Genomic DNA, 14,411 nt, shown 5'->3' on the forward strand with positions numbered 1-14,411 from the left:
GCTCGACCACAATACTAAAGTGACGTCATGCCCACTTCACGTTTGGTGAGTGTAGGTAGGAAATTAAGGAGGCAGGATTAAACCTATGGTTCTATTTTTGCCCCACACAAAGCTATTTCTTGACTATTAATACATTATGTTCAAGAAAATAAATAATTCTATGAAAGATCGTCAGAAAAGTGTGTCTCACAATCACTTATCTCTTAAACACATCACATATGCAAAAGAGCAATTCCCTGCCAAGGGTGGCCTGGGCCAAAGTACCAGAATAAGATTGTTGTGTTGTAATGAGAGATTTGTAATGTTTGGGTACAAAGTGTCCCTGTACTAAGAATCTAAGTGGGATGAGGTCTTGGGTTCTCCTGGTTGGAATCCTCTCACTCTGCCTTCAGCAGCGTGCATACATAGATCAAAACGGGGCTGAAAAAGACCAAAGTAAAACTGTCAAGAAAGGGCACTGGTCTGGATGAATGGACATGGACACGGCTGCAAATTCTTCCACTGGGTTATGGCCTTATGTTTGTATCCTGGAACAGATTATACACTAAATCCATCACTCATGGAGAAAGGGATGTACACGATGCCAAAAAAGACACAAATCTGTCCTTTCTTATAAGTATTGACAAAGCAGGAGAACACTCCTCCTTCCCCCGAAGGCTAGAAAAGATGCTTTCACTACAATAAAAATACATAGTAATGTATAAAAATATAATAAAATGTGAGGTTACTGCTGTTGTTGTTGGCTCCTTCCAGCGACAGATGCTGTCATTAAAGTAGCTGAGAGCACCAGCATGACTTTATGTCAGCGTCATTTCCTTGGAAAGGTTTCGTAGTCCAAGTCCTCTTATCACATGGGAAAGAATTATGTTTACATGATCTATTAAACCATGCAATCCAGAGTTGTTTCCTCAGTGACTCAGCAACTTAATAAAGAACTTACTATACTAAAGGAAATATATGTTTTTTGCGGTCCCATTCAGTTAGGCTGCTCTGATATGAAACCAGGATGCACTCTACAGCTTTATTCAGCTCAGTCTCTGGGCGTATTGACAGATTTCCATCCGCTTCAATCATCCAAGGAACGAAAAAAACATGCATGCTGAGAGTGCGGCTGTCTTTTGTCTTGATGTGTTTTTGATGTTTGCTTGTGCAAGATAGTAAAATCAGATGACTTGCAAAACCCTCAAACAATTAAGATCCCACCTATGCAAACAAGCCAAACTCTAGCTTGCGGTGCCCTCCATTGTTTCCTCGCTTTAATTGACTGACATCACTCTGCGCCAGCTTCAAACGTTGGACCCCGCATGGTTGCGTAATAGGCTTTCAGCTCCGAGACGCAGAAATCAAGTCTTCTTCGAATTAACTGGAATGTGGCCATTTCCCTGTTGCAGCCTCTCCCGGATCCTACTGTGATTGACGGAGCTGTTGGCACTCTGTGGGATCCACGTTAACTGTGTGAACATTCTTGTCGTGCTGTTCTGGTTTATTTATTGGCTGCTTGATTACACGCATCTTGGCAGATTGTTGCCCCACCAGAGGAAGAAAATAAGAGAAAGCTTCCAAGATCCACAGGATCAATTGGAGCTTTCAATGGGTTGCTCACTTTGATGTACTGTCAATCAAAGGGGGGGATTAAATGGATGGAGGCTGTTTTCACATCCTGCTCCACTGCTCAATGTTGATGCAAAACTTATTATACAGTCCTGTTCAGCAGCCCCACTAGCACTGAGGGGCAGTGGTAGATCTACGATTATTTCTAAGTCAGGGGCCATGAGGGGGCCACAATTTACACAGAGGGGAAAATGATATGTCCAACATCCATACACAATTCCTTCCTCAGAAAGGTGCATATTTAATGAATTCCTTGTTTACCGTTAGCTCTAGCTTTGAGGCCTTGTTCAAGCACGTTGTGTACTTAAATAAAACGTCTTTACAGACTGTCATATTAAGTGTTAGTAGTGTTAGTAAGTGACGAATATTTAGGGGCAAAAAAGACTTCGGTTAGGACCAGAGCCCCCCCGGTCCCACCTCTGGATATGCCCCTGCTCAGTACTGAAACCTATAACTGAAGTGTATAAACTGAGTGCATACGGTCATCATGTTTATAAATACTGTATGTCTCTTTCTAACAGGTGGAGGACACTGGGTTGTGGCTCTGAACAGGAATGCTCTGACAGCCGGTGAGCAGGTAGGACTTCTGTTGGCCTCGCATGAGCTAAGAGCTTCCGCACACAGCCAGAGCTGCACCACAGTTGGTTTAATGCATTTTTATGGTTGTGGGTGAAACAATACATTTAACTAAATTACATTATACATCACCAGTTGATTCTAAGGTGGGGTGACTTCTAAGTCAGTGTTCTGACCATTAACTGTATGTAAAGATTGACGATGTGTCACCACTTCCTCCCACTATCTAGAAAGGCCATCTTGTACATCTTGCACAGTAGCTATGGTGGCTGACACACTGATCCACCAATCATGAGTCAGTCTCGGCTGTCAATCATAACGTTTCACCCCATTTTTATAGCATCATACAACTGATTAAAACCAGACTTACTGGAAAAATGATGACATTAACAGACATTGCGATAAGAACAACCTTTAAAGACAGACACCATCTGTAAAAAAAGAATATTTGATGTGTTGTTAAAGATGAATACATGTCTTACTCAAACTGGACTTACTCGATAATATTTTATCATATCATCTATACCTGTAGAATAACATGCACACCCCAATTTTTCAGTGTATTTTTAATACAAAGACTTGCCTCATTGATTACTTCTGTATTCCTTGCATAACTTGTGGCCTTCTCTGTAATCACGAGAGTGATGAGATCACAGATTAGGCGAAAACAGACATTCTTTAGCTTTGAGAAGCGCTTATCCTGGTAAACCCAACCTTTACTCAAAGGGTAAGAATTCATTTGTCTGAGACAGATCACGTAATCGTAAAAGTAAACTATTTGTGGAAACACTGCCAATTGTTTTCATTTACCACTAGAATGAATGCCTGAATAAATGTGCCAAGAGCTGCAGAATCATGTTTGAATTTATATGCATAACACCTAGTTGTAATACGTGTTTGGAAGATTACGTCATTGACCTAACGTTCGCTGGATCCTCCAGTACGTACCACATGGGTCGGAATCGATTTTCAAGCAGATGTTTTCCAGACTTTATAGTCACAGTAATAACTGAATTGCCAGATGTAGTTTGACTTTTCATGGATAGATGAAGGTGAAATTGTGTTCTTAGCCATCATGATCGATAAAACCACTTGTCTGCTCTCGGACACTTCGCCTGAAGCCTTAATGCTCATTGTTCCATAATGCTGTTATTATACACTAAACCTTCCCGTAAGACCAGAACTCAAAATGGAAACAACTTTATTACCCCCAGATTTTTTGATTTCCCATAGTGAGTTCTACAGTGGAGCAATTGGTCGTTTACATTTGGTCCCATGTGAAATCCAGGACTTATATAGAATAAAGCTCTAACACTTACAATGTCTCAGAATGAACATGGCTAGTTTTCAGGGATTTAACCATTCCTGGCCATCATGAAAAGTGACAATGTACATTTTTCCACCCCATAAAAGTTCCCTCCCAAAATACCACAGCGTGCACTGTCTCAATCTGTACGAGCTGCGGTGTTTAGTTTGACTCTCAGTAGCAGCTTTCCAGAGCTTCTGTGTGTGTTACCTGCTCGCTGGTGTGCCTTTCGTCAGTGTGACAGAGAGTTCGTGGCTGTGACGTTTACTGCGGCCTGTCAACAGCAACCTCATGGGGCCTTTTTACCGTCACACCTAAGCATGAGGCTCATTTCCAAACAGCCTCGTGTGTCAGGAGAGCTGCAACATCAAACCAGTGTCACTCAAACATCCCTCTGGTTTGTGTTCATGTATTTTATGTCAGTTTTATTTTTTTCTTCTTCATTTTCCTTGAAAGACACCTCAGAGTTAAGCAGTATTTAAGAGAACCTTTCTCAGAATACACAGACATACCAGCACTAAAACATACATGGCCACCCAACCTAATCTAAAGGCACCGTGCAGATCGGGACGGTGCCAGGTCGGATTCTCCTGCCGGCGTTGTATCATGACCTTAAATCACTCATCACTCTATCCTTGACAGCAGATTACCTCCTCTGGGTAAGACAGGGGTCAACTAGAGGTCACGCTACCATTTCCAGAGCGATGCACCAAAGCCATACAGCTACACCATATGAGATTCCTTGGAATAACACATTCTGAAAACAGCCAGCGCACATCATGAGATCACAGCATCGCTGATCCTAGGAGGAGATTTACATCTGAAGATATCTCTGCTTTCTTTAATTCCTCTGCTCGGGAGGAATTGCATGACCCATGATGGAGGGTAGGACCCGCTGTCAGGGATGCCCATGCGCGTAGCATTTTATGTCAGCATGGAATGGGTTGATGGGATCAGAGAAAAGACTGAGAGGTAGCTGGTGGGTTTAAGATTACTTTGAAATCTTACTAATTTACTAATCACTAATTTATTGTCTGGTTAAAATGTCTTTATATTGCTCCATATATAGAAGCTTCAGCTACTTCTTTCACTGAGAAGCCTCCATTTTCACACGCCGCTCGAGGCAGGAATGTTGTGCCTGTTTTCTGCCTGGTCGTTCTGTATTAAAGGTACTTTATATTGTAAGGGGGGCATTTACAAAAACTCTAATTTTTCAGCCTCTAAAGAAGATAGAGACATGCAATGAAAAACATATGAGAGCTTAAACACTTGTCGTTCACTGTAAATCCTTGTATTTTTCCGTCAAGTGCATGCACTCTTAGAGCCCTGAAAAGCAAAATCATCAACTACATTTCCAATAAAGCATTGTTTTTCTGTCCTCTGAGTATTTCAGCTAATTGTGATGTTTTCCATCAGTTCACAAATCTTGAAAACGATGACATCATATAAAGCGCAAACATATCTGAGGGCTCGCTTACACTTGTACGTGAATGTTTCAGGGCTGAACCTTCCCCTCCCATTCACTTTCCTGCTAAGCAAGGGGTAAATATAACTTTTGCTTCCTGTTGCACAGCAATTTGCAGTATGGTGTCAAGCTGAGATCACCTTCAGTGAACTTTGACCCACAATATTCACGTCTCATTTGTGACAGTCCCTTCATCTCACTGCAACCAGTTACAGTGGCTGCATGGGAGGACACACTGGGTGCATGTGCAGTGCATGATGGCTGCCTTGTGGATCAGTTGTATCTTGTGCGCCTTTTCGCACAGGGAGCGTGTGTGCTGCCTGCCTGCAGTTGAGCTGCAACGTGAGGTTTCAGATATGACTACTTTACTAAAATAAAACTAGGTCTATGTGATCAACTAAATGCCAGGACACTACGGTATTAAGTACATCTTCCTGTCCTACTATAATTCCCAATAAAAACCTTGTTGTAACAAATAAATGGACTTGGTCAACAGAAACACTAGACCACTTCGAAACAGGTGCAGGAAGTGTTGCAAATATCTAGTTTTTTATGTATTTGGCAGATAGACATTGAAACTGCGGTGAAATAAAATTGTCACTCTTTCTCGGCACACAGAGACAAAAGGCAAGACTCAAAACAATAGCAGCGTGTCAAGAGGTTGTCGCAAAAGCATATAGTTCGATTTCTGTATTAAAGGAGGCTACAGATGAAATATGTCCAGATTCAGGAACATTCCTCTGATATATCTCATCCAACAATTCCTGAGAGGAAAAATATCCCTGTTTTAAGTCTAATCATGGAAACATGTGCACGGCTTTAACATTACTGTAGGAAATGATGGCTTGATAGTAACTACTTTTTTGTGCTTTATGGAACTATAAGCAATTTTAATTGGTGGGGTTTAATATACATGCTATAAAGTAGATGATTCCCCTAAAGGGGATATAAAATGTATTTAGGGCTTTAAGTACTTTGGGCTTATTCAAAAGTCAATCAATCAAAGAATTTAATTGGCTCCACAGGAAGAACTTTTTGACATCATGTGAATATAAGTAAAACAGAACAATCCTGATTCATGTTGAAGCCTGACTTTATGACCCATGAATTATGTAAAACCAGGAAGACAAGATACGAGATGTACCTAGTCATGGAGGAGCAGTGTAATGAAGTGCAGGTGGTGGGGTAAAGCCCCGCTTCTTGTTCTGCCTCCATGCTGTGGGAGAAAACAGAGACGGGGTTGCTGAGGGTAGAACAAAGTGTTTCAGTTTGATGCCTGTAAATTCCTTGTTGAAAAAAAAAGTCGTGCAGAAGTTCAGCTTAGTCAGGGCGAAGCTGAGCGAAGAGATAAGACGCTGGACTGGCAGGTGATCCTCAAGCAGCTCTGAATTCCTCTCAGCATGCATCTGTTAATCTGTCAAGTGTTAATGTCCTTTTTTTCCCTATTCATATTGGTGTCAAAGGCAGTCAAAGAATACCGTCTGAGCTCACTTTCGTTAACATAACTCATTCCTTCAGGGTGAGTAAAAATATGATCATCCAAATTATGATCTGAATATGAAAAAGTAAAAAAAAAATCCTCTGAAAATCGACTGAGACTATTTCATCAATAAATATTTTATTAAAGAACAAAAGTGTTGAATAATGATTTTCACATTTTAAGTGATCTAAATATGTCAATACAAAGTTTGATTGGTGAAATAATTAAAACGGAGTGTTGAAGCTTTCGTTTTCTTTAGTAGTTGCATACCAAGTGCCAAGTTCTCTCTCTTACAGAATATGTTCCACAGGAGAGATACCATCGTGAGTGTGTGAACATGCGCCCCTGCTACCATCACAGATGTCAAACTAACCCCTATGTTAATTATATGCAATGAGCTAACTCCGCTAGATTTATTGGACTATTTTTACCTGAGGTGTTCATGACAATACAAATAGAAATGTAGAAATGATCAATATTACTTGTACTAGTGTAGTTTCCTGACTAACACTGAAATGCATCAACACTGAAAAGACTGGTGCTCCATTTTGATCATTTAAAGAGATACTAAACACTTAAGTGTTTTTTTAGAGCTGTAAACTAAATATTATGACTGTTCCTCTGATTAGACACCTGAATTGAAAGGGATCAGCTGGGAGGAGATGTGACGAAGAGGAAGTGATATATCCTGCTCAGATGGACACGTCAGGCTAAGATCACTGAGCTTTAGGAAGAGTTTTGAGGAAATAATGGTGTTGAACATTGAGTTGTAATCAACAAAGACAACAAGTGAAGTTACAGTTTAGGTAACTGCATCAGGTATCAATGTATTCCCTCACATTTAATCTGATAGTCTTACTCTTGCTTTTATATTTGTTTGTAGACTCTATATTTAGCAGTTGAAAATACTTTGATAAATAATATTGCATGAGTTGCGTTACTGTGGTTTAGCCACAGTCCGTTCTGTAACTAACTGCTGGCTATCAAATGTCAACAGCCTCTTTATACCCATAACTCCTTTCATTACAGGGCTGCTCCCTGTGGCTGATTGAGATTACGTTCTCACTCTGGACAGACCGGGCCACTCTTTTCTAAAGATGGCTAAAAGCTGAATATAAAGGCCTCGGCTGCATTTATCTATAGCCGACCGAGTTTTAGTGGAAACTAAATGCCCAGATTAAGAACATCATAGTACACTTGACATCAAATAAACAGTTTGTGGGCTCAAGCATTACAACCCAAAACAAGTTGTTCACCACAGTAAAAGGCAGCCTCTTGAAGGTTTCTCCACGTTATCTGCGTGCCAAAGCTTTCTCACTTGTATTATCTAGGAATACACTCTGGGAATCACTCCAGCTTGTGTTTTTGATTACTAAAAGCCAAGATAGCTGAGAGCCGTACAGGCTCTGTGTCCCTGTCCCGTGACCTCCCAAATCAGTTTAATGCCCCACTTCTGACCTTTCACCTCTTGGGGTTGACCTGTACTCTAAAGTTCCCCGAAACGCGGAGAGGAGATTAAAGGGGATTCCCTCCGACGTTCTGTTTCTGTTTTGTTACTATTTTGAGGACAATCTCGGCTCATATTTCAACTTTCCCCTTTACAGAGACGGCCTCTAACATCGAGATAACGGAGGCGAGAGGAGAGCGGTGTCATAAAACGGACTATTTGGTACAAAATCTGTCCTTTGAGAATTCTTTCTTTGTGAACCCCTCGGGGGAAAGGGTCTTGGAGAATCGGGGGTTGAAACGCTGCCCACCCAAGGAGGCCCCTCTTGCGGGGAGAAAGCTAGCGGCGTTGTCTCCTCTCTGGATCTCTGAGCTGTCCCCATGTAAACAGCCTCCCTGCCGTGGGTGGAGGCAGACGCAGCGAAATGTATTACTCGGGCCCACAAAGCCATTCACTTCTGAAGAATGCAAATTTAGATTGTGAACGCTCCCTTTGCTTTATCACACTGGACAAACAGTGGTGAGTTATTGGGAGGATTATGAATAACTTTTTTTTCTACAGTGGAAAAAGGGAGATGTGGCCAAGATGGAGTCGTCAGAGGTCCCTAAAATAGAGTCTGTCTGAGAATGAAGCAGAGAAAGGTGCACGGCTCTGGCTGGTGTGCTTTCGGTTAAGCCCATTCTGCTCCAGCGCCCCCAAAAAACCTGATTCATTTCAGTGGAATTCTCCCTTTTCTCTGGTGGATACAGCCTGTTGGGGTATTTCAGAGATGCTTCAGCTTTGTAAGTTGTGAGGCATTATTGTTTTCTTTTAATAAATGGTCTTGTGTGTGATGTTTAATGTAAATGTTTTGGTTGAAGTGTGCTGCGTGCGTGCGTGTGATTACTTTGGCAAAAATGGCGAGCGTGCCCTTTTTTGTTTACAGGTCTTATTGGCTCTTCACTCCCACACTTCTAATGCGACTTGCTTATTCTTCTTCTCACTCATCGCATTTGAGTCAACAAGGCATCAACGCAACCACGAGCATGTGGTGGACCTGTGTGCAAGCTCTGGCACACACACACATCCACACACACAGGGACGCACTATCATTCATATTAGTGATACTGGAGGATGATGTTTCATTTATTCTGCAGAAATCTCCACAGACTGTTTAGCGTGGTTCCCATGACAGAGTCACACCAGTGTGGTCGGCGGCTTCTGCCAGCCCCTTTATTTTATTTTAGGCTCATGGGAAAGCTATTTGGAGACCTTTTCCTGTTGGCCTCAGAGAACAGTGCCAGTGGTTTGTTAACAGGTGCAATGTGACCAAAAGAATTTCAGTTTTACTCTAAAACGAGAGACTCAAAATGTTTTTATTGACACTGTACAGCTTAACATTTTGTGCAGAGCAAGACTGTAGACGCCTAAAACACAAAAATGAAGACTATGAAGTAAAGAATAACATTTTATATAAGCTATACAAATATTCCAATAGGACTAAAATATAAAAATACATATTTTGAAATCATTTTTGTTTGGTTTCTTTACTTGTGTGCATCATGACTTCCTTTTTTATCAGCTGCAGCAATGTTCAGTATCCTAGCAAGCATTTTGAAGTTGAGAAAAAGTTGAAATGACCTCTAAACCTAGATCAAGGGGTTCAAATGTATGGTACAACCAGAAATGTAGAGCGAACCAATGTCAGGTGGCACAATCCTGTTGTAAGTATTCAAATGATAACTATGGAACTATTTATTTACGAATAAAAAAGACCATTGCTTAGAGTCCAACAGTGTGCACTCTGCTGAGCTGGAATACTTCCTGAATACTGGATTATCCCTGGACACCTAACATGCAAGACAAATTAACCTATATTCTACTTTCTACTGTAAAAATTATAGTTTTTACATTACCTTGACCATAACTGCTCTGCTATTAGTTAACAGATGAAATAATCTGTCTAACATGCTCTGACTGCATTTTGCACGAGCACTGATTTGTTCAGCTATTTACCAACTTTCAAGGGTTTCTAGGAATTCCTGGTGCTAACACTCCCTGCACTCACTCGCTGCTCTTCCTGGAGCAGGCTGTAAGCGTGCTGCCAAAGCATGCTCTATGTCATGCCCTGTTCGTCCTCATCTCCATCACTTCCTTGAGTTCTAAGCTACTGTAAGCCATGACCTACAAATATGATATTTAATATTAAATGTATGATGGTCTAAATTTTTACGTGACCTAATGTTCATAGGCCTAACCTTGTCAAATGCTAATATAAAGATAACTTTTATGTCATGACATGCACAGTATGGTGAAATAAATACTCCTGGTTTGGGATTTTTGGATGGACAAAACATCTCTAAAGCTTAATATACAAAAAAATAATTTGAGCCAAGGTTGAAAAAGCTGGGCATGGCCAGTCGATACTTTTATCACTTGTAATGCAAATGTTTTTCCCCTCATCTATCTAAAGTCTTGGTTTTATAGGTTCAATGCTTTCCTCCGTCGTAGACCTGAGTCACCCACATTGAGTTGGTGGAATATATAGAATGTAGTGGAGGTGTGTGTGTGTGTGTTTGTACTCTTGTACAGCTATCTATGTGAGGACCTGTTTGAGTCTACAACCTACTAAGTGAGGACATTTTGGGAAAGTGGGGACCTTGTGACCGGTCCTCACTTTGAGACCCCCCCTTTAATGGACTTTTTGGGGGTTAAGACTTGGTTTTAGGGTTAGGTTTACATCAAGGTTATGGTTAAGGATTAGGCATTTAGTTTGGATAGTTAGGGTTTAGGGATTAGGGAATATACACCATTGAATGGCCTCACTAAGATAGCTGTACAAACGTGTGTTTGCGTTTGTTTGTGTGTGTACGCGCATGTGTGTGTGCGTGCACGTACGTACGAGAGGGTGGGGCTGCCACTGAACGAGGGAACGAGTGAGATATTGAAAGGACGGAGAGCCGTGCCTTTGGGAGCAGGACGACCCATGTGACTGGGCCTGCCCCTCTTTGTGTTTCCCACACAGTCTGAGATGACCGGAGCTTTAGCCACAGCACCATCACATTCACAAGGACCTCTGTCTGCAAACTTCCCCCTACTTAGGATTCATAGCTCAGTGAAAGGCATGATGTTTGCTTATGGTACTGCCAGCTGCACATGGCATCACCAAGCAATGTGTTTTTTCTCTACTCCGCTTCTCAAAATAAACCAGCCGCTCCGTCCTTTTACTCAAGCTCAAGTAGCATCGATGAGATTGTGATGATATTTGTTTTAACATTCTCAAGATAATGGAGTTGCTTAATTTTTCATTATGGCTGGTGTATTTTAGGGTCTTGAAGATGCTTTCCATCGTTTTTCTCATCGTGTACTTAATACTTTCTATATGTTTTGTCTGCAGCCCTTGTTCTTGCTGATGAGACACTGTGGGAATTATCAGATAACATGCTCTCATATTATGACAAATTACCTATTCTGGTTGTGGTTTCCATAGGAACAGGTGTACTTGGCATTCATGTTCAGTTTATTATACAGCCTCTACTAAACTAGTGAAGGCAACAATGTAGTTAAACAAGTTTGTTTGTCTATACAGTAACTGAAAAAGATTAACCCCTAACAAAATACAGATAATAATTTTTCCATAGTGCCAAAACATAATACAAATTATCTTAAGGCACTTTACACTGCATATTTCTTGAGAAATTCATAAAAATGATCATGATGCTTAGAAACTAAAAGTAAAAAGATGGAAACTTCTCACCTTCAAAAGTTACACCAACATATGTTAAATGGCGACAGGGGAAGAAGGAAACGTTGGTTCAGATGTCGCCATGACACAGGACACTAGAAACATTTTTATCATGACTTTCTGTGCACTAAACAACTGGTAGATATTTTGCTTATTGACAATCAGGTCACATGTTTTTTGTGAATGCACAGCGGCAAGATTTGATTCGGTACAACACTGCCATCTCTCAATTCATCCACTAAACCACTGAGTGTACTAGGACCACAGTGTGGACTACACGTGGATGTGGTGGCTGATATGAGACACATTGTCCTTGAGCAGGAGAAGCCTGGTGTTGCCATAGTCATGCCCAGCATACACAGCACTTTGGCAGCATCCCCTCCCTCTGGTCCTCCATTCCCCCAAGGCCTCCAGAGAACATGGACCCAGCTTGTTTCCCATCTGCCGGGCTACAAACGGAACCAAACAAAAAATGCTGCAAAGTGCTGCCAAAAGGCCCAACACTGAACGTCACTCCTACGAACAGAGCTGCTACTACAGCTGTGTGTCCATCAGGCGGGCCTGCAGCCACTGTCCCAGAATTTACAGGGGCTTTCCCCGCGGTCTGGACAGCTATTTCCATCCAATGTCCTCAACCCCCTCCTCCTTACACACACCAGCAGCCCCTGGGAACGCCTCATTTTGGCATCGGCCCAGACGCATTTTGTTAAGCTTATTTTTAAATCATTGCTGGCCATCAAATCATCTAAAGTGAGGTAATCGAATGAGCCTGCGACTTCCAGAGCCAAGTAAACAGACAGTGTGAAAGTTCACATGGAGCCGCCGGATATCATATTGGATTTACAGAGCTCACAGTCACACAAGTGATTTGTGGGTCCTCAGGCCCTCAGCCTTCATGACACAATCATCGTGTGATGAGTTCGAAAGCATGGGATTTCCCATACATCAGCCTGTGGCAGCAGCAGATCTGATAAGAGAGCCGTGATGTCCCTTATCAGCCACAAAGTGTCTCAATACTTTTTCCTCCTCCTTCAGATTTGTGTGAACTGGCTCAGTAGAGCCTGTAGTCTATGATATATGTTGTCCCCCTCATAATTAGAAGAATAATAGAAAAGACTTTGGAATGAAGTGTCAAGATTGTCTTACTGTTTTCATTCTTGGCTTTCGCTGAATGTTGCAGCCGAAAGGCACCAGAACCCTGAGATTATGACATTTATCAAAATTTAAATCACTCCGGGGAGCTATATTGCCATTCAACAACTCGTAGCACAAATCATAGCGTTATGTCATTAGGCTTCGCAAATCACTGAATCAGTGCCTGACCAGAGGCCAGACCACAACTGCTGCTTCCAGCCGACCCCTCAGAGACACACGCATACACCCCCCACACACATTCAGAAGACAGGAAAAACAGTGGACTAAGTGTCACAGCAAAGGGAGTGATTGCGGGAGAAGCAGAAACAAGAGGCAAGAATGAAGGCCAAGGCAATGACCCGGAGACAGAGCCAGGGGGTCAGATGGAGACAGAAGAAGAAGAAGCCATAAAATCCAGCAGCAGAGAAGTTCAGGAGAAGAGCCAGCAGAGCAAAGAAGAGGTATTTTGAGTATAGGAACATGGCGTGATTCCCCCTGTCTGTGTCTCGTGGGGGTCTGGGGATGGGAGAGGGTTTTTAGGATACTGTGTTCCCAGCTCAGGATCCGGGCAGGAAACCTCCCCTGCATTTCTTGGAGGTCCTGGCTGCTAAATTCATCCGGCATTCACCCTCTTCAACCGGCCAGACCACAAACCGAGAGACCACAGCCTGTCTAGTCTTTGTCGGGGACACAGAGGGTGGGTTGACCTTGAATCGTGTTTTTACTCCACGAAACGAAACAGCGATAAGGGTCGAGAGGAGCAATATAAATATAAAATCACAACTTATCTCAATGCACTTCACACAGTAAGGTCAATATTAAAATATTATAGAGAAACCTAACCGTATTGGTTTTAAAGCATAAACCTCATTCTTAAGATTTATCGATCGTCTGCTCAGTCTTCTCTGTGAGGGATACTCACCAACTGCAGCTGAGCTGGTTCTTACTGATTCTCTCTAGCTGAATTTTGTCTCCAACGAACTCATTTTTTATGCTACTGTATTTGTAATGTACTATGGGTAATATTCTTCACATGCATCATAGAAACGGATGCTTGATCAAGCTACACACTTGTTTTTTATCTGTGTGTATATGTATCTTGAGAAAACAACAAGCACTACATAGCCTACAAAGTACAACTCTGAAGTCGGCCATCTCTAATGCAATGCCATGAAATGTGAAGCTAATGGTTTAATACCACTTGACTTTGAAAGTTATGCTCTGCTACTGTGCGTTGTTGCACTGCTTTTAGGCAAATGTGAAACTTGGCCAGGCAGACTAAGATTAGCATCTTACAATAGTGCAGACTAGCACGCTGCACACTTTCGACCCTTGTGTTATTTATTTTGGAAAAAAAACTTTTTTAAGTCTTTCGACAGACCCATGGCTCTGGGTCCATGCTACCTAAGCCATTTCCCGACATGAAATCTAGAAAACATCCGCAGAATGTGGTCCGGACTTCGTCTGGATTTTGCCTTTCCAACAAGAAGAGTGCAGCTGGAGATTCTCCGCTCAGGCAAGGTCACAACAACTCAAAAATCTCTAGAGAGTTCAGGCGATGGGTGACGCAGCATGCAGAAGGCAGAAGGTAACATAAAGTCCTATGTGGAGATCACATCAACACCAGTGTCTGCTCTTATCGCCAGACGAGCACCGGTGTCAGGTGCT

The 14,411-nt window shown here is 42.0% G+C and overlaps 1 protein-coding gene across 1 annotated transcript in view; it reads left to right on the forward strand.

The window, feature by feature from the left end:
• Positions 1-14,411, forward strand: part of myocd (myocardin) — a 118,479-nt gene that overhangs the window by 14,432 nt on the left and 89,636 nt on the right. The window contains exon 2 of the mRNA XM_062414131.1: positions 2,133-2,188. The gene's annotated coding sequence lies outside the window, so the exon portion shown is untranslated. The remainder of the gene's footprint in view (positions 1-2,132; positions 2,189-14,411) is intronic.

This window comes from Platichthys flesus, chromosome 20, assembly GCF_949316205.1.
Source record: "Platichthys flesus chromosome 20, fPlaFle2.1, whole genome shotgun sequence".
In the NCBI taxonomy this organism is placed as follows: Eukaryota; Metazoa; Chordata; class Actinopteri; order Pleuronectiformes; family Pleuronectidae; genus Platichthys; species Platichthys flesus.